This window comes from Anser brachyrhynchus, assembly GCF_964034855.1.
Source record: "Anser brachyrhynchus genome assembly, chromosome: 13".
Classification (NCBI taxonomy): domain Eukaryota; kingdom Metazoa; phylum Chordata; class Aves; order Anseriformes; family Anatidae; genus Anser; species Anser brachyrhynchus.
Window position 1 is genome coordinate 9,717,853 of NC_137708.1, and position 21,140 is coordinate 9,738,992.

A 21,140-nucleotide genomic window follows, 5' to 3' on the forward strand; every position below is an offset into this window, starting at 1 on the left:
AGGAATTAATTCAGGGAAGCCCTCTTGACTTGAGGATCTCTTAAAGCAAGCATAAATCAGTATCACCTTTTCTTGGTGCCAGGCTTTATACTTACTTTGCATTAGCATGAATGACTGCCAAAAGGAAACAGAGAGGAACTCAGGTCCATTAGCTGTACTTTATTTTTTCATGATCTTCCCAGAAGTCATTGCCCACAGCATTCTGGTGCATCAGTGCAGTCCTCATCCAAGTCACTGAAAACCCTCAGTGCAGCCCTGGCATAACTGCAGCTTTTAATCCTGGGTGACAGCAGCACAGGCTGCAAAAAGAGAGCTGAAGCTATGAATAGTATTATTGGGATGAATAAATTTCATGTTAGTTTGCTCGTTCTTCAGTATCACAGAAGAATACACGCTGTCCAAGCTGCAGACATCATATAATGCAGAGTCTAATATACGCAACGTGAAGGAAGTGGCTTTTCTATCAGCAGGAAACATTCTGGCCAAGTTCAAGGATGAAGTCATGCAGAGAAGAAACACCAACTGCTTAAGAGTGAGCAAGCATACTTATGCCAAGAGTTCATAGTCACAAGTCTAATTTTGTCACTGTCTAAAGTACCTCTAAGTTACTGAGCCATTTCTACAGAAATAGGTGAGCTTATTTCTGTCCCCTCAGGTACGGCTCACCAAAATAATTGGCAGAGTGCTTACAAATGTGTGAAGAAGCACACATTAGGGCCTCACTTAAAGCCACTGCCTTCACAAAATGCTTATTTAATGTTCAAAGATAGACCTTGTTCTTTCTAGAAGAACTACAAGGCTACATTTTGCACTGTTAGCTTTAAGACCAAGTGTAAAAAAAGACTTGTCTCCTATCACAGTTCTACTGTATAACAAAACTTCCAGAGGGGCTTCAGAACATAACCTGCTAAGCCTCATTTCTTTATCTGTAAAATAGGAATGCTCCTATCCTACCTAAGAGAGAAAAGTGCAGCTTATTTAATTTAGTTACTACAGCCTTTCAAGACAGTCTCAGAGAAAATTCTGTGAAAACAGTAAGCAGTAACAACAAATAATATTTGAGCTAGGTTTCAGTTTTTGTTTGTTTTTTAGATGTTAAGGATTTTCTGTGGATTTTTCCATTTATTTGTACTTTTTTTTTTTCAAATTAGAACATTATTTTCATAATTGCAGCTGTGAAATAAATCTCTTATAAGTGCTTTCCCCTCTAACGTGGGTTTCCAAAGGGATTTACATGTAAAATTACGAAGCCTTAAAGCTGGAGTTTCCTCTTGGAAATATTGTTACTGCTAGGTCACTTACCAATGAATAGTATTTAAAACTCCTGGAAATATACCACTTCTTGTGGGGCAGGTGAAATTCTACAGTCCCTAGTGCCCCCATGTCATGGGGTTAAGAACTGAGCAGCTACAGCTTCCAACAAAGATTTGAACATCACCAGTTTGGGAGTTAAAAACTCTCCTGAACCCAGTACTGCCAAGACTTACAGTGAGAGCACTATGGGCGTGTATCCCACCAAAATGTGACATTACCTTCCATGTAATTTCGTCAGTATAAAATTCTGCTTTCTGTGTTTTAAGAGTCCAGAAACCCTTTTATAGCAATTGCATGTAATTGTGATAAATATAATAATAATCATCATAAAAAAATACAGAAATCATTTACGCTTTCTAATCATTTTCTAATAGATAATTTTGCAGGCACACAGCATCTGCTCTGCAGCATGGGGCCTCCCAAATGCAGTGTTTGAACAGTCACAATCCAGCACACCAAAGAGCCACCGCATAAATCCCCACACCTACATTCGGTTCAAAATGCAATGTCTAAACAAGGATTTTGCACAATTTCATGAAATGCTACACAACGTCATACAGATAAAGCTGTACTGAAGACAAAATGGAGAGAGGGAAAGGACAGCCTTTGGGGGAAAGGACCAACTCTACACAAAGTCTAGCACAGCATAACAAACTCCGCATGTTTGGCAGGTTCATTGGTACAAAAAAGACTTAAGAGCAATGCTTGAATTTTAGGTATGAAGCTACTAATGTTGTAAATGTCCACATCGTTATGAGTCTCACAAAACTCATAATCTCTAATCAAATAACCCAGTGAAATTTTGAATTTTTGTAGTATCAGGAACAGAGAGGAGGGGGTTATTTCCCATGGCTGAGAACCAACAACTGAAAATAATTTGAACTTAAAATGAATAAGACATTCAAAAGTAGTTAAAAGAACCACTAAACGCCCTCAACGTAAAGATGCTTAGTCATGGTTTTACATGTATGCCAACACTGCACTGCACAGAAAAAATATGAACCCTTAAAAAAATAAATCCTTTATAACCGCTCTCAAAATAAGCTCTACTTCAAATCACTTCCTTAAATTCCCCACTATGGATAATTAAGAATCACATCCAATGGTACAGTGCATTACGGTGAAGCTGGTCCTACCTAATGACTGGTCAGAGTCCCTAATGAACATCAATCATTATACAAACAGATGAATTAAACATTATTTATTTACATAATGCATGTAAAATATGTATTTACTTGTATGTGATGGAACTCTTATTGTTTTGTTTGGGAGATAAAAGGAACAGGATGCCTAGTGTTAAAATGAATTTTCTAATTGGACTTTAATGAACCCTCTTACACCTCATGATGCAGCTTTTTCACTTTGAAGATCAGTCAGTTCCTATTTAAAGGATGAGCCTGCATTAAGATTTAAAGGTCTCCCTTTTAGTAGCTGGGATGTGCATGCTGAGTGTTAATTTCAACCAGAGGCAAAATATTTTTCTTTTCAAAATGAAGAATAATCAACACATTAGACTAAGGGAATTACTTTACATAATTTTAGATAATGTAAATAGTTTATTTACATTATTTGATTTGTAAGGGAAGCACTTAGGGAAAATACCCTTAGGAAAAAACAAACAAAGTACTGCCTACTGTTAGCTGATTAAAAACAATAGCAAGTTCTACATTCCATAAGTATTTTATTTTCCTAAAGTTCCCCTTTGAAAAACATGCTTGTTTTATCTTTTCAAAAAGAGGCCACATTTTGACTAGTCTGCTGTGACCAATGTTAAAAACAAACACCTTTAAACTGTCAATACATTCATTATATTCACACTACCAGGACAGCTGTTACTGGATTTTTTAAAAATCTTTTTTATTTTTTGTATATGCAGACATTACTATAGCAAAGAAATATTTTGTGTGACTCAAGAAGAAAACCTGTTTCAGACTGCTCTGAAAATTTTAATATACATCAGTGAAGGCAAAGAGGACAGCGTGGATGTCTCCTCTCTCATTTGTGCTTTCCTTGGTTCAGTCTCCTCTATGCTGCAGTGGGGCCCTGAGCACCACAGCAGGGCTCCTAGAATAACCCTAAATATTCTTAGCTACAAGGCGGATGTGGCTTCCTAGCTTTGCAGAATTTTGGAAACATTTTCTTCCTCTTAATATCAACCATTTCCTCTTATATACATCTCTTCCTTTTGCCTCAAATAGGCTTTTATAGCTACTGCATCTCATGCACCTGAAATGCCAAATTAGGCTCCAACATTGCAATGAATTATTCCTATCACTCCCATGTTCCAGACTCAGGAATTCAGATTGCTGTCATAGTCAGTAGGTCCAAAATTATCAAATATATTTTGAGTAACATTCAGTTAATTTTGATTACCTTACACCAAACTTGAGATACTGAAATGCCCATCTTCAATCTAGAAAAGTGTACTAAGTGTACAATTTATAAGAGAACTCTTAATCTGATGTTGGGCAGGAACTTGCTCTCATGCCTCTGTTATCAAATGCTTCATTCATTGAAAAGAACTTTTCATTTATGTTGCTCTCCTATTCTCTTAACAACTCCCCCATCTCCCATAGAAATATAAAATCCTCATGTAATTACATCTCTAGCCTTAAAAGCTCCTTGCTGCTTTGTAGGAATAAAACATTCCTGGACAATAAATAGGAAAATAATTCCAAAATAAAAATAACGGCAGGGGTAAAACTTCCTTCATGAAGAAAACTAGAACTTCACTTAGAATTTTGAAGACTTCATTAACAAAATTATCTCTGGATATCTACAAATATTAAATTAAGATCAAGACTTTAAACAGTTTGTCACAGAGATGAGCACATCAAAGCATTTCCAAAAGGAAGAACCTGAAATTTGTACAGGTGTCAAGAGTAGAATTGAGAAGAAATAAAGGCTAATGAAGTGCAATGCCTGAAGAAATGGCTAGAACAGGTTTTCATTTACATTATCATCCTCTGGCCTAGTGGGATTAAAAATGAGGCTGAATTCACTTCATAAGATTAGATATTTTATTACACAGAAATACAGATTTCTATAAAAGCTCAGTTTTCCCTGTTTAATCTCCCCTTCTTCACTCTATACCTGAAAGATCTCTGCTTTTATTTCAAAATGATTTGCCTCACCAGGAAACAGAGTAGAAAATACTACATACATTCTCATTAACCTGCTAAAAAGGTGCTGTAGTCCTGGCGCAATCCCTGGGCCAGCTCCAGCTGCTTTCTGTAGACCATGCACCTATGAATCTGCAGATATACCCACATGAGTAGTTGCTCTCAGGTGCCATCCTCTCTAAAGCAACCAGCAGCCTATAGCGGCCAACATATACATATGTAAGATATCCTAATGTTCTGTAGCTAAGCAGAAAGGTAAATCAAGAAAGTCTTCAGATACATTGATGGCCACAGAGCAGCATAAAACAATTAGGCATCAGATAGACATATAGAGATGTGTCCCGGAGGAGATCCTTATCCTCTACGACCTGCAACACAGCCCCAGGTCTCCTGTCTTCACCAGACAAATCAGACATCCCTAGAGGTAAGGGAGAGGGAAAATAACTGTCTTTCTGTGAGTAATTCCATGTAATTTCATGTAAATAATCTCTATAAAAATCCATAGCGAATTAATCAACCTTTTTTTCACCTGTAACCTAAGGCTGAAAAAGCAATTAAATATATTCATGGTGCAATATGTTCATGCTTCAGACAGGAGCTGCAGCAAAAAGAGTACTCACTCCAGAATGCAGAAAGATAAAGCCCTGTAGCTCTACTCTCATCTGCAGCAAAGCGTCAGGCAGGTGTATGAAGTCCGACACAAAATGTCTATTTATTGTTCATAGTAAAGAATTTTTTAGAAGGGCGCAGAGTTAACAACAAAAGAATCCAACTCGAAAGCACCAGAGCTGGGTAGTCATCCTTATGCCTCCTCCATGAGCTCACAAACATACGTGGAGAAGATATTAGTACAGTATATGATGGTTCCCTTAAGGTGTCGAATTAATATTTTTTGTACCCAGAACGATTTATAATTAATGTCTGTTTTTATCTTGTGTGACACATGCTGAGTTTGTGGTCTGCATGCTAATTCTTTTGGAGCAGCAAAGTTTGAACTCCACAAGGAAAGAATTATATCAACTGTGAGTGCTGGAATTAATCCCTCTAACTCACCAGAACCTAGTCTCAGTCCTGTTTCAGGGTATTCATTGCTTTGTTAGCCACTAACACAACCTGAATTTTAAACGTCCTTGTTGGGAGAATATTGGATGATGTTTTAGATGTTTATTCAGTTCAGCGTAAAGCTTTCCAAAATACATTTTCTGATGCGTGACTATTTGAAAACCCTGCTTTTAAGATTAAAAACTAAACCAACAAAACAATACATTTAATTTAGCACAGCCCATTTGGGGATGCTACTAGAGATGCATGTAAAAGTGTTTATTTCTAGATGCTGATTGTACTTATGTCTGACTGCCATAGCGAGTGGATTGCTCTCAGGAAAACTGCCATGGTCAGACTGTAAGCTCCTCTCAACAAAGCTGCAAACCCCCAGGTGCCAGGTAGGAAACCTGCAGGTGCTGAGGGAACCTTTGGCCACATGTCCTGTTTTGCAGGCTCTGTGCCACCACTCCAATTTCCTTGCTGCGTTGGATTTATCAGCCTGTGGCCCAGGAAGGAACATCCCTGTACCCCTGGAGACTAGTCTTCATAGACCAAATATTTCTTCAGGCCCTGGAACCTCAGCACAGAGGAGCAGAGGTGATGATGCTTGCTAAGTCCATTTAATGTGTGAAAAGAAATATGGTACAGGATAAAGGTGATCCCTTTGACACACATGGGAATTCATCATCACATAGTCAAAGTGTGGCATCGATGCAGCCACTTCTCCGCTGCTGTCTCCCATCATGAGGGTTTCACAGAGACTCATAGTCCTTTTCAAGGGCATGTAGATCAGAAAGATACCCCTGAACTCATCTTCCCTCCAGCAGAACACAGACAGGACTCCCAATTACTGTAAAGTATTTTTTTGCTTGTTTGTTTTAAACATTAATGCTTGGTAAAGCATAAAACAAATAAACACTATCAGAAGCAAAAATACGATCACAGACCAGCTTTGTTTCCAGTTGGAAATTACGTGATAAGCTGCCTGCAAGCTCATTACCACCCAGCTTCCAAAATAAATTGGATATTTTCAAAACCAGAAAGATGAATAATCAAGGAAATTCTATAATGTCATTCTCTCAGGAAATATCTGCTGTTGCAGATTGACTTTAGACACGGAATTTATTAACCATTGATAAATGTCAATCATGGTTTTTCTCCCCAAAGATAGCAAACTTCATTGTGCTAACCACCCTATGCCCCTTAGCTGGCTCGCTAACATTGTACTTAATGTTTTGGATGAAAAAAATAATAGGATTCAAAATAGAGTATTGCTCCTAAGCCTTAATAAAGGAAAGCCACAAAGTACAAACCTGGGTAATTACTTCCACTCAGAGGAAAATTATTCAGGCAATTCCCCACTTTAAAGCATTCCTGGGGGGGTGGAAGGGGTGGAAGGGTGGGGAAAAAAAGCTCTGGGGCTTGTTTTTATTTTTGGGTTGTTTTGCAAGTGCATTACTGAACAAATACTCATCGCAAACAAGAAAACAGGACCCATGCACTCTTTAAAACTGTCTGCACTGGACTCACTCTGCTATCACTTATTACTTTCAACTGTATTTTACTGTGTTTTTATCAATATTTCAATCTTTAATTTAAAATTATGTCTTTCACTGGTGGTCCTAGAAAGCTTTTCATTTACATGAAACTTATTCTTAGTTTGTGGAGTGCCTTTGAGATTAACAGTATTGAAAATATATTTGTCTCAGTATCATGAGAATATTCTTAGTAATAAGTTCTAGATAGCAGTAAGGGTAAGTAAAGGATTTGTTTGCAAAATATGTGACATTGCAGTCAACAAGAAGTAATTGTGAAAAGGCACAGGAATTTCTCCTCTATTTATTGAAGTTGGGAATGATATCAATAGATATATTTGAATACTGACTTTGGGGGCAAATCTCCATAACTAGGTAATTGCTGTGACTACTTCCCAGAAGTGCAAAGCATGTTCTTTGCCTGACTGTATCCCTTCAGGAAAAGATGATCCAATGCAGCACTGATTTGAAAGCATTCAACACGTATAATGGTGACCTGCAGACAGTACAAATTGCCAATATGCAGAAGAGGTCCAGCACTAAAAAAAAAACCACCAAACATCAGATTTCCATACCTCACAGTAAGGTGTTACTAAGCCATACTGGGACAAGTCTGGTCATAAAGCACAGCCTTCTGTTCCTACAGAACTGCTATTTATACAGCTTCCAGGTATTGCTCCATGACTGACTGCTACCAAGAGGAGCAGTAGGTTTATTTGTTAAAAGACAATTACATGTGGGGACACACTGGAGTCAGCATAATGTGCAGGCTCTCAGCACTTTATAGTCACGCACCTCAAATAATCGCATTTCTCCCTCCTGCCAGGGCACTGCCAGAGCCACAGATGGAAGGTGTCTGGTGGCACTTCACGAGCAAGCCAGGGCCATCTTCAGCTGCATAATTCTGGCACCTGATATCTTCAAGGGAAAGTTCTTCTCTGATGACCAGAGAAAGTTGTGCTCTTTGGCCACTTTGCTCTTTCCCCAGCCTCCTCTGCCCTACCTAGCAAGATGAATCAGATGCCCTGCTAGATGTATCTTACAATGCTAGAAAGCCACCACCAAAATGGTTGAGATCACTGTTTGCCTGTCTAGGAAATCCTCAGCTATCCCAGAGCCTCTAAAACAGCTCTGACTCTAACCACCTCCTGGATGCCTCTACAGACTTCGTGCTTAAGACTCTGCGATCTCCAAAAGACCTTCTTGTTTTGGGTAGCTGGTTCAAACTACAGCTGCCATAAGACAGGCAAGAATTGCTGAATGGTTTGGGATCAAAAGCTCCCAAAACTGTTTATAGCATCAGCAGCTACTGCTGAGAATCTGAGTGATAGCGCCCACATATTTACAGTTTACTGAAGAAATAGATCCTCTTAGCAAACTGGAGCCTGCAAGAACTTTGCAGAACATGTCAAGTTCCACTGATGGAGACAGGTCACATATAGATGAAGTAAGTGATAAAGCAAATAGCTGCAAAATGTATGTGAGGGCCCCATACACCCACATCTGAAATGTCACCCTGCATATGAAGTAGTTTATAATTTCCCATAATGCCCAAGGAAGTCAAAATGCATAGAAACGTGATTTATTTTAAAACACAACAACCAAAGGAGCTCTCACAGAAGGGAAAACGTTCAGATTTTTAAGCAAATCTGCTCAAGTATTTGTGCTATTTTCAGGACCTTATGTGTGCACAGTGGAAAATTAAATCATTTCCAAAGTTACTTTGCATGGCACCATATGTAAACCAGAACAGTTCAGATGACTTAACACAATCTGCTCTTTAGTGTTCCGTGTTAGCTTTTGTCTCTACTATTAATTTGACAGGCTGGCATATGAACGTCACCCTTGATCTCAGAATTCATTCCATTCCTACCTACTACAATTTGTCCTCCTACTATATTTTCTTTCACCATCACACTGTCAACATGCAAATACACTCAACAGTTGAGGATAAAAAACTTTTAAGTTACTGGAGAAGTAGAGGGAGGAAATGGCAAATGGTGGTTCACACTCAGAGATCCTCTCTCTGAAATCAGTGGAAGTTTTGCCATTGACTTCCATGGGACCAAAGCAATCTCCTCGCAGCTACATCAGATCCTATTTCTGTACGTGGTGAGATGACACCAGTCCATTCCTGCTAACTGCTTGTTTGTACTCTTCAAAACAAAGGCACGTGCTCCGTGCAGGTACATTGCCGCTAGGAAGTCTGTGTTACTAGTCATTTAATACTGACATTTTCTCAGGCCCAGTATTTAGTAATCAGTCACCAGGTATTCCTCCTCTGTGTATTATCACACTGTTTTACGCTACCATTATTTCTACATGCAAAGTTTTCAAATTTCTACTAATGTAACATAGGGCTTGCCAAAATTTTTTGCTACACCTACTTCAGCAAGAACTTTGAGTGTACCAGTTCAGTAAGACAAGGAGCATTTGCATGTGAATAGTGCTGCGCTCCCAGACACAGGCTTCACTTGTCAACTGCTGGCTGAAAGAACAGTCCTTTTTGCAGTTGCATATGTGCTGAAGGCTGAAACTATTTTTAATCGTCAGTGCTGCTGCATTTTAGAGCATCGAACACATAATAGCAAATCCCAGACACAAAAGCAATGATTTTTCAGCTGACCACCCATACTATCACAATAATTTTCAGTGCATGTGAGGGCTCAAGAAGGAGGGCATCAGCTGCAGATTTATATGAGGAAAGGGCAGAGTGTTCCATCCACCCACCGGCGCTACCTAGGGGAGCAGATCAGCTTCCATGGCTTGTAAGCCAGTTCCAGCTGTACAGGCCCATCCTCCCCATTCAGATCAGGGTCGGTGCCAAAAAACCTTTTGGACCCAATACAGAGCCAGCCCAGCTGCAATCTCCTAATATGTCTGTATAGCCCCTCCAAGGCTTTTCCTACAAAGGGATCTGAGCCAGTGAACGTTAACATATCTGCATTCTCAAAATCTTCTGCAAGCAAGATTTATTTCACAGTTACAGAGAAGGAAACAACAGTACAGAAAGAAATTAAACATCTTGCACATCAGTGCGCAGTGCCAGTCTCAAAGGCAAGAACACAACCCAGATCACAGCTCTCAGCCTTGTGCCTTAATCACCAGAACTTACTCAGTCCCAGGCGGTTAGGGATGAACTGCAAAGGTGACATAGCATGATCCAAACAAAATGCCCTAAAACTCAACATGACAAAAATATAATGTCGACGGATCATGAAATAACCAGTGAGGCACACAGTGAGGGTGCAGCAGACCCCAAGAAAAAAAGCATTTGCACTACTTCATTTGAATTTGGGCTGAAGTAGTTTTGAAGCCTCTCTCCATCGTATTTGAAAAGTCATGGCAGTCAGGCAAAGACTCTGGTGACTGGAAAAAGGGAAACATCACTCCCATTTCTAAAAAGAGGAGAAATGAAGACCAGTGAGCCTCACGTCTGTGCCTGGGAACATCATGGAACAGATCCTCCTGGAAGCAATGTTAAGGCACATGCAAGGCAAGGAGGTCATCTGGGACAGCCCGCATGGCTTCACCAAGGGCAAATCATGTCTGACCAATTCGGTGTCCTATGATGGAGTGACCCTTAGGGGTCAGTCCTTCGACCAGTGCTGATTAATGTATTTATCCATAACATAGACAGTGGGATTGAGTGCACTCTCAGCAAGTTTGCCAAGACCAAGCTGAGTGGTACAATTGATACACCAGAAGGAAGGGATGCCATTCAAAGGAATGTTAAAGCTTCCTCATTCGCACAGAAAAAGTCAATGCACAATTGACTCAGATCATTCAATCACTTCTCAGCCTGCACAGGAACTTATCATCACCAGCAAAGTCTGTTGAAGTAAGTAAATACCTGGTAGCATTACAGTGCTCTGTGGCTGCCAGGCAATTACTCCATCCAGAGCAATGGATTAACGCGGGGAAGCAGCACTTCAGAAAGCAGCATCTTCCTAAGAAGGAAATGTTTAGACTGAGATGGTTCCATGGCTAAGGCACTGTGCAGTGAATTAGGAAACATACAGCATTTACTTGTTTCTGCCCCAGATTCCTCTGTGACTTTAAGAGACCCAAATTAATTAAAAACATAATTACCTATTTCTGTCACAAATAACATCTGATTTACTGTAATTACAAAACAAAAAAGGAACTACAGTAATGTTTTATCTGCTTTCCCCCTGTACATGTACGTAAGTGTTTTCATTTTTCCCTAGGTGGCTTTGCAGTTATCCTGAATCAATGTCAACAGCTGCCCTTGCGTGTATATTATATGTGTATTATATGTGCTTGACATGTCCACAGGAAAAAGATCTCAAGTCACCAACTCCCCCTAATAACGGAAAAAAAATTGCAGGAAAATTTGAAAGAATAGGTTTTTTGTTTGTTTGTGAGAAATACACAAAATTAGTCAAAGAAACTGACCACGATGGAATTATTTTAATTACTTTAAATTCTCAATTTCTTCTATTGCACTAAGTGGTCAGTTGATTTTCTCCCCCCTTTTTTAGATGTTACCTCATACTCTCACATAATCATGTCTCCTTAAATAGGACTTTCATGAAAACATCAAGTAAAATACCGACACTGTCTGTTGTTCTGAAACACTCGTTGCCAGAAACTGGGAGACACTTCCCACCGAAGATCTACACTACACTCTTGCCCTGTACAAGACTTCTTCTCGTGTTTTTGCTCATTGCCTTTCACATCTCATCAAGCTGACAAACAGAACAATGCCTGATGCAGGATGTACAGTATGAAGCAGCATGACAAGGACAGTGCCAGCAAAACCAGCAGAATGACATTCTCAAAAGAGCCATTTCCCTTTGTCACATTCCTAGATCAGTCTTCATGTAACTGAAACATGCAATCCAGGCACCATTATAGAAAGGAAGGATGCTTCAGTAAATGTGACTCTGATCTGGAAATCAGAAGCCTTCATGTCCATCACCGACTTACTGTATGAAGATGGATTTTGCCATAAACTCATTTGGGATTGAGCTTCCCACACTATGTGGCAAAACAGAGCTTTCCTGTCAGCTCCCACCAGCATTCACTGCCCTCCAACCCTCACTGCAAAACCAGCTCTCACACCAGCCCCTATAGTCTGACTTCCTCACTACTCTTGAGTTTAGGAGCTGGAAAGTTACGACGTCCCAGTATCCCAAGTTATGAATCACTGTATCCTTGAGAGATGAGTGCCCTGCAGTTAGTTTTCCATTGACTCCATCAATAGGCAATAAAATTCAGTGATTTCAAATTTTTTTTTCAAAGGTGCAAAGAAAAAATGAGAAAACATTATTGACACGAAACACATGCAAAAAATCCTCCTCCAGTGCTAAAGCAACTGTCTTACATCTCTGGCTCTCCTCAGTTAAGTGAGAACTACTGCTATTGAGGTAAAACAGGGTTTCTTTGTTAATGTGCCAGTGCTCTCAGCTCAGATGTCAAATATCTCTTGCCTGCTTAGTAGTGTTTCCTTCTCACCTGTGACTGTTACAGCAGTGCACACCCTGGTTCTGCACACAGCCTGCCTGCCTTCATTCCTGCACGTGGATTTACATATTGCTTACTAATTAGCACATTTGCTGCTTCAAATTGCTTGTTCTGGTGCAGCCTTCCAAAGACAACAGATAAAATGAATGCATCATATAAAAAATATTAAGCATAAAATCATCCATATTAGAACATCAGATTCTCCACTATTATTTCTCTGTGTGTCACAAAACCCACCAATCACCTGGTGAAACTGGAAAGTGGATACCTTAGGTGACAACATCCCCTTTCCAAGTCGTGGCTGTACAGACTCTCTCTCTTGGGAACCCTTCACATGTGCATTGAAGCCCAGCAGCTTAACATGTGGCAGCCCACCAAGGCTGAGTAATGGTAGTCATGTGAATGTGTGATTTTGGCCTGCGGTGAAGATGAAAGAGAGTTAGTTACATTTAGAAATGGCAGCATTTACCAGAGGCTACAGACTCTCATACAATTCCCAGAGCTCAGGTGATGCATGGTGAACTGTAAACTAATCATGAATCTGAAACTTTATCTATTTACATTGCAGTGATAATACCCTGCTGTCCAAAATCCCCTAGAATCAATGAAACTCCCTCTATATGTTCTGTGCCTTATGCTTCTTGCTACAGCCACATTATTTACTTTGATTAATGACCACTTTGTGTACTATTAGCTGAGCAAGCAAAGTGTGACTTCAAACATCTGAAATAAGAGCCGGGAGATATTAAAGCCTATAACACAATCAAATGGCCTTGCAGTTCCCTAGCCCCTCCTTTTCAGCTCTTGCTAAACCAGCTTTGAACTACAGGATACATTTGCTGAGAATCTTCCAAAGACCCTAGCTTACTAATGAAATCAACAATAGCATTTAGAGCTCCACTGGGTTAAGAATATTCTTCCCTAGCTTTTCAATTTCCTCAAGACCACAAAGATAGCAGCAACGGAGAAGTCAGCCAAACCACACATATCTTTTACCGAACAGACTACCACAGATAAATCATCACATATTGCTTGGAAAGTTTCAAAAGAAAATGAAGGGCTAAATTTTCCCACAGTAACCAGAAGGAATGTCCTAAAAATGAATAAATAAATAAATAAATAAATAAATAAATAAATAAATAAATAAAAAGGTAGGAAATTCCAGCATTGCCTACACATGCTTAGTTTAAGTCAGAAACATGGGGGCTTGGTATGACAACGATTCGTATAACCTTCATGGGCTTGGGGATCACATGGCTGAGAGCCATAAAGAGTTGAACTAAATTAAATACTCTCAGTGAGCTTGTCTTCCCTTTCTAGTTTATTCCTGTGCAATACACAATTATTATTCCCTTCCTCTTCCCCCAAAATATAAAGTAGCAGAATGCATCTTTCTGTAAAAGAGTTCTAATCAGAAAGTTTGCACACAAAAATAATGAAGCTTTTAAGAATATTTCTCCCCACAACCACCAGATCACATAAATGCAATTACTACGTATTAGGTATGTCAAACAGATCAGGATTCAGGTCTTTTAACAAATGAAAAAAAAAATAATCATGTAATGAAAATTTTGCCTTCAGTCAGAACCAAGATTAGACTTGCAGTTTAGACTTGTGAGCTATCACCTTCCCTATAAACACACCAGATGACTTGTACTGCACTTAAATTTGCACAGTGAAGCTTTCTCATGGCTTGGAGCTTTATGCAAGTTCCCCAACTATTTCACACACAAAAAAATTGTGGATATAGGAGGTTAATTGTTTTGCTACCAAAGGAAAAAGAGGTGTAGAGTGGAATTCAAGCTTTTTTAACCTTTATCAAGAAAATATACCAGTATCATACTTCACTTCTTAGCAGCTTACTGCCTTCTGTTATTAGCAGCATGTGAAGTGCCAAGGTAAAGCAAAGGAAAGAAAAAGGAAGGAAGTTTTAGTTGATCTTCAAAACCCAGACACACACCTATAAATGCTTCAGCATCTGACCTTGTATCTGACCAAGCTGCAGTGATGTGCTATACAGAGCAGACCTACAGCAGCACTCACTGCTGCCTCTCTGCTCACATTTCCTTGGACGTTCAGAGCCCTGCAGATAGTCAGGGAAACAAGGCAGCTAAAAATTGTCCATAGGCTACTACTGTAGGTGCAGACACAGGTAAACATCGGACCACCTGGATCATGTGCATCACTCAGTTGCTGTTACGATGAAGAGCCAAGAGTCTCACAAGAGAGAAAAATCAAAACAAAACCCAAACAACTTGGCATTTCAGAGATGGAATTCAGCTCTTAAGATGTCAGGATGATTTGTGAAGTTCTCCAACAATACAGAGCCTACTTCTATTTGTTCAAAACCACTAAACCTGCACTGTGGGTTTGCAGAAGTCTAGTGCACATGTACAGAGTGAGCTGAAAATAACAGTTTGGACAAAAATAAAGCTACAAGAAAAACTGTCAGAGTACATGGGATCAAAAATCTTTCAGTCTTTAGAAACCAAGCATTTGTTAAGGTGAGAAACTCCCAACATTCTCTTTTAAGTTTAAAGAAAAACAATCCTGGAATACTTGAGAAATAAATACTATCCTGTGACTCACAAAGGAACTATTCCCATTTTTTCCCCCTGTAATTCACAAAGGGGAAAATATTTAGAATATTTTCTTCCAAAATAGTGCTCACTTGGTTATATAGATCACAGGCCTGCCTACGGAAGTTATAATGAAACTGAAGAACTATTTCAGTACAATCTCAAATCCAATGAATTATGTGAATATTTTAAATAGATGTTATGCATCAAACTGTATTCTCAATCATATTTTAGTACGGTATTCATTTTAACACTATATTATATATATTATACACAACACTATATATAATTTATATTTATTTTAACACTATAAATAGTATCCACTTGAAAATAGTGTGGTGGTAGGAAAGCTAAAGGCAGGGGATTTTTTGCTCATTTATTAATTTTGAGCTTGATCTGTTCTTTTTTTTTTTTTTTTTTTGGCAGCATTTGGGTGCCCTCATGTGTAGATTCACCAGGAGCTATTCCCATCCTGAGGCAGAGCTCTGCTCCTCGGAAGCAGGATGCACACCACTGCCTTCACTTCTTCACCTTGCAAACAGGAACAATTTTAAATGAGAGAGATTGCTAGTGCTATTTTTTTTTGTTTTTCCCCACGAATTTATTGTGTGTCATTCTAGAGACTAGCAGAACTTCACGCACAAGACCAAATCTGAATGACTGCCTTTAAACCACACTTCTAGAAAACCGCTGTTTTAAAGATTAGAGTAGTAGAGTGGTTCAAGCTGTGAAAGACTGCAAGTAAACTAGAAGTCAGCTGTGAACAGGACAGAACTGAAAGCTAACAATTTCCAAACGCACACAAAAAAAAATAAAAACCTAAAAAACATTCATTGAATTGACAAGAGCGTGTTTTCAGTGAGCTTCACATGACATCATGCGTCATGGAGGTGATATTCACAACCAGAGCATGTGGGGAGGTGGGTGTTACTTTGTTTTGTTTTATGAATTGTCGTACTTCTTGGCAGAATTCTCACCATACAGGGCTCAAAGCTCTGATGCTTTTACTTGATGTAGGGCTTCAGTACTACCTACTGGCTTATTTCTCTTCAGAATGGTCTGAGATCTACTGTAGCCGATTCAGAGAACCACAGAATTTTGCACTTCTGCACTATTCTGCACTTCTTCTACAACTCATAATATTCATGGCCTGCGGAAAGCTCTTCAAAACCTCATGAAAACGCCTTAAGAAACAAGTGGGGTTTTTTTTTGTTTGTTTTTAAGAATTTGTGCAAACCTAAGCACCAGAGGAAATCTAAGGGCACAGAGGGTTAAGCAGCAATTAGTATTTTATTACTGAATCTACCTTTTTTTCTCTTTCAAACTAGGTAGGTGTATTGGAAAAAAAGGTGTCAAATACAGTGTTACCCATTAATTTTTTCTTCAAAACATTTTTCCTAAGAGGACTGCATTTGCAAACCTTAGGTGAAACCACACAGCATTAAAACTTTCAAGCATGCACTTCTGTTATGCTATCATTAGTAATCAGAACAATACAACACCCCTTCCAAACAATAATCAAATATATATGCTGAATTTCACATGTAAAGAGTATGAATATTTGAATTAGTTTTTCCATAAATGTTCGTGTTATAAAAATACTCACACAGCTCTAGGCATCAAATTTTAAAATAGCTTTTCCTTTAATATTCCAGATTGGATTGCACTGCCTTAGATGTGAAAATACCTCAGTGCTTCTTATATATGTATTTTCAAAATACATATCAAAATTCTATTTTTGCTGAGGTCCAAGAGAGCAATAAAGAGTTTTCAAAAGGCATAGATTATAATTACCATGCTGCTTACTCACTCTTTCTAGTCAAAGCTTGTGCAAAAAAGTCTCTGCGTTGCTACAAGGATTTCACCTTGGGCAAACACTGGACAGTTTAGTTTTACTCAGCTTCTCTGTGCTAGGGCTCCTGCCAATGGTTCTAGCACAGCCCACCTGCTGCCTCTGGATGGGGGAATGCACATCCCTTGCCCATGGTTCCTGCTCGGCCAGCAGCTGAGGAATTTCCCATGTAGCTGTGAAACAGCAAGCCCAAACTATCAGGTTTGTGGGTGGGATTCATATGACCAGCTGCAGAATCCTTCAAAACTGATCACGGAACAGAGAGATGGACAAGAGTCACTCACAGGTCCTTATAGTGATGGATAATTTGTACTTGATGCATCCAATTTTCTTTCTACTGACAACCTCTGAGCCATCTTTCTGTCAGCTGCAGTCAGTGCGTACATTTTATTCAAAACCTGTGGACTGGTGTTTCTTAAATGAAGTTTTCTAAGCAATTTGAAATCATGGGAGTTTCTGAAAAATGTGGTCCAATCTGATTCAAACCAAAACTGAAACATAAAGAAAACAGATGGGGAAAAGAAAAAAGTTTAAAAAAATATATATATTTTTTGCTTATCTTCCTATCTAGTATCTAAGATAAATTCTTACTTGACACATGTTGAAATCATCCCAGTAATTTTAAGAGACCTACTACCGTGCATATGCAGTAATGATCAATTTTTTGTGGTACGCTTGAGACTCAATACACGTTTCCTGGACTATGCTCAAGCCATGCCTAAATGTTTAGCTTTGTCCATTGCACTTTTCCTCTTCTCGAACATAAAAGCAGTCAGAAACACCTGCTGTCTGTTTAGCCATGTAGTTAGCAACCTCAGCAGTACTGCAATGTTTCCACATATGAATGAGTTCTCAATTCCAAGCTGATAAGAAAATAACCTTCACGATGCTTTATGGCTATATGAAAGCAAACATTCTGAGCACAAGGAAACACAAGTTTCTTCTCTCTCCCTAGGTTAACACTTGAACTCTATGAGTTGCATAGATTCTGCTTTAGAGTTTTGCTTCGACAAGCCAACCTCCACTTTGTACTTTAAACTTAATATATAATATATGCAGAATTAAATCCATGTCATCATCCACAGTTATGCACATGTTAACATTAACATTCAAAATTTATCTGAAAGCTTGAAAAAAGCCTTATAATTACAATAGTTTCAATCAGATCTCAAAAAGTCATGAGTGTATTTTTACCTCCTGACATAACAGAATATAATTTCTCCCCCCAAAAATCAATTTGCTTTTGTCATGTCCCTTCTCACCATGCTATTTCATAAAGAAGCCCCAGAAATCAGTTCAGAAAAATATTCTAGAATTTACTTACTTTGTCACCAAAGGGGAAAAAAAAAAAAAAAAGACTGGAAAATAAGCCTCTCACCCTTTCACCAAGCAATAAGTAAACCATAACTCCAGATCTTCATTGCTTTCTGCAGCAAGGAATTTAATCTTGCCCCACGTGTTTCCTATTCCTGAGGCAACAGTGCCGTAACATGTATGGCATGTGTGGACCTGAGAATGAAGGGCATCCTACTGCAGACCCCCCATCCTGCAAGATAAATCACTTCACCTTTCTAAAATATTGGCATCAGTTATTTCATGCCACTCATTGAGGAACTAGAAACTTTTTCACTAGTGCTTCAAGATCACCTCAGCTATTAGAAACATTTAATTTTATGTGATCTGACATGACTTTGTACTTCTTTCTGCTCTGATTTGCTATGATGGATTTATAAGGGTGGCTGATAAAGCATTAATATATTTATCTGTTTTTATGCAAACAGAAACAGTGAATTTGCTTTTTCATGCACTGGGACGAAATTCAATGTGATCATAAGAATATGCTAATACAGTAAAATATCTGATGAATAATTCAGGCTCTTAGGAGCGAAACACTGAAGGAGACATTTTCAGATGACTATGTTGACAGGCTCTGATGTCCAATATGTTCAATGCAATGGAGAATGAGTTGGAAAGCCCATGAATGTCATTTCCCTAGTTTGTTTACTTCTCATCAGTAATAAATGGCATCGTGTATTCATTTTAGATTCCCTACTGGAAAGACTGGAACATTTATGCTAGAAATCAAAAGTGCATCACAATGACGTCAATGCCCAGATGCAGGAATGAGTCAGTCGCGTGCTTCTAATTGAGACAGCGTTTAGAAGAGTTATGAAAAAAAACAACAAACAATATTTACAATAAGGAGAACTCATGCATGAGTTATGCCATACGTGCTGTCAAGTTCAGCTTGGGAAGGGTTCTGCTTTCTCCAATACCTCTAGGTACATGCTAGCCTCTGGCTAGACTGTCAGAAAGTCAGCCTGGAAACAAGAGGTTAACTCCTGGACTTGTTTTCAGGCAGCCTTTTTTTCTCCCACCAGGCTGAGAATTCATAAAGTCAAAAGCAATTTGTCTGGATCTCAAAGCTTTTAAGTGTTGGCCTACTGACTGGGATTTTTCAAAGAGAGACCAAGCAAACTCATCACAAACAAGCAAAAACAAAAGGATTAGAGTCAGGCTTCCTTGTGCCAAACAAACCATTTAAAGCCTCCCTTGCTCCCTCAAGGTGCTCAATTGTCAAGCTCATCATGTCACATTAAACCATAATCATTTTAAATAATCTGTGATTTATGTAATCCTACACAGGTCTACTGAGCAAAATTAACCTATGCTAATATATCCCTCAGGAAAAAAAAAAAATCCAACACTATTACACTTCTAATTAGTAAATAACAGATTTCTCTAATTGCTAGGGAAACAAAGCTAACCCATTATAGCAACAACTCTGCAGGTCAGCTGGCCAAATAGTACAAGGGAAAATGGGCCGCTCAGCAAATACATACCTGAAACATTACAGTCTTTTCACAACATGGACGTGTTGTGATCTCCCTTTATCACACAACCTCAAAGTTGTTGCTTAGGTGGTGATATCTCACAAGATGCTTAAATCTCAGACCTGCCAACTCCCTTGATTTGCCAAGCCTTCTGGCCTTTCTCTGAAATATGCAAAGCAAAATAGAGATAGAAATCGAGGCAGGCATTGTTCAACTGCTTCAAGTATTCATCTACAGCTGCAAAGGCAATATAAAACCATTCTTCACAAACATCCACTAAGAGGTTTCCCGCGTGGCTGTAAGCAAACCACTTTTTAAGAAAAAAAAAACAAACAACAAACAAAAAAAACAAAAAAAAAACCTTACCCCCTTCCCAGCATTATGAACTTCTCGCAATCAACCCACACTCATACTGCTGTTTTTATTTTACAAACTCCAGTGCTGAGCCAAAGCTGGATGGTGACATGGCAGCTGTTTTGCAAAGTTTCAGCTATCCTTCAGCTTTAAGTCAAATGTATATGCAAAACATGTCCCAGATCCTAAAGATGAAGTACCAATGTTTTCTATACTTGTGCAAAGTGGAAGCAACTACAGATTGGATTTTCAAAGACATTTTGCCAACCAGTGCAATATTAAAAGACAGATACCAACATCTGAAAGCCCTGGGAGCATCTGAAGATCTAGCCTGGTGGCTGCCCACATCAATACACAACAAGAAAAACTTTCAAACATAGCTTCTTAGACATAGAGCTGTCTTTCTAACATCGTAAAGTTAAACTACATTATGGCTGTAGTATAGAACCAACTAATTTAATGTTTTGACCATAAAATCATAACTTTGACAAAGACATAAGATTTAAAATTACCTTTTGTGTGATTTCAATAGGAGCTTATTATCCAAATGTCAGATGCAATCAATAACATTACCTTTTGGTATATCCCAGCGTACATGATTTATTTGCAGTAATGTTCCATAATTACAGCTGATGTAAAATGACTAATCAACTTCACATTTCAACACTAATTCATCATGGTTAACCATTCTATTCACAACTTCCCCCCCATTTGCTATTTAACACATCTTTAAAAGCAGTTGAATGATCCCTAAATAAGTCAGTGAAGTACTGTCCTTCATTTAGATTTGTATTTTTATATATACGTACACACACACACAAACAGCTGACCAACACTTTTTGTTTGCCCATTAAAATATTGTACAAACTCCAAACAGTAGCCAATTTTCAATGCAATTCACAGCAGGCAAAATGATAGAATATTTGACAAGTGACAGAAATTAAGCCAGTTTCTACTTCCTTTCAGTTCATGTCATTTATTTTATTGGATTACAGTTATTAGAAACTGGGGGAGGA

General features: G+C 38.7%; 1 protein-coding gene across 11 annotated transcripts in view; it reads right to left on the reverse strand.

Annotated features, from left to right (window-relative positions):
* Window positions 1-21,140, reverse strand: part of HTR2C (5-hydroxytryptamine receptor 2C) — a 312,561-nt gene that overhangs the window by 86,762 nt on the left and 204,659 nt on the right. The window contains exons 9-10 of one of the 11 annotated variants that reach the window (XM_080554502.1): window positions 12,774-12,922; window positions 96-299 (exon numbers count right to left, since the gene is read on the reverse strand). The exons of the other annotated variants lie outside the window; for them this stretch is intronic. The gene's annotated coding sequence lies outside the window, so the exon portion shown is untranslated. The remainder of the gene's footprint in view (window positions 1-95; window positions 300-12,773; window positions 12,923-21,140) is intronic. 11 annotated transcript variants of the gene reach the window in all.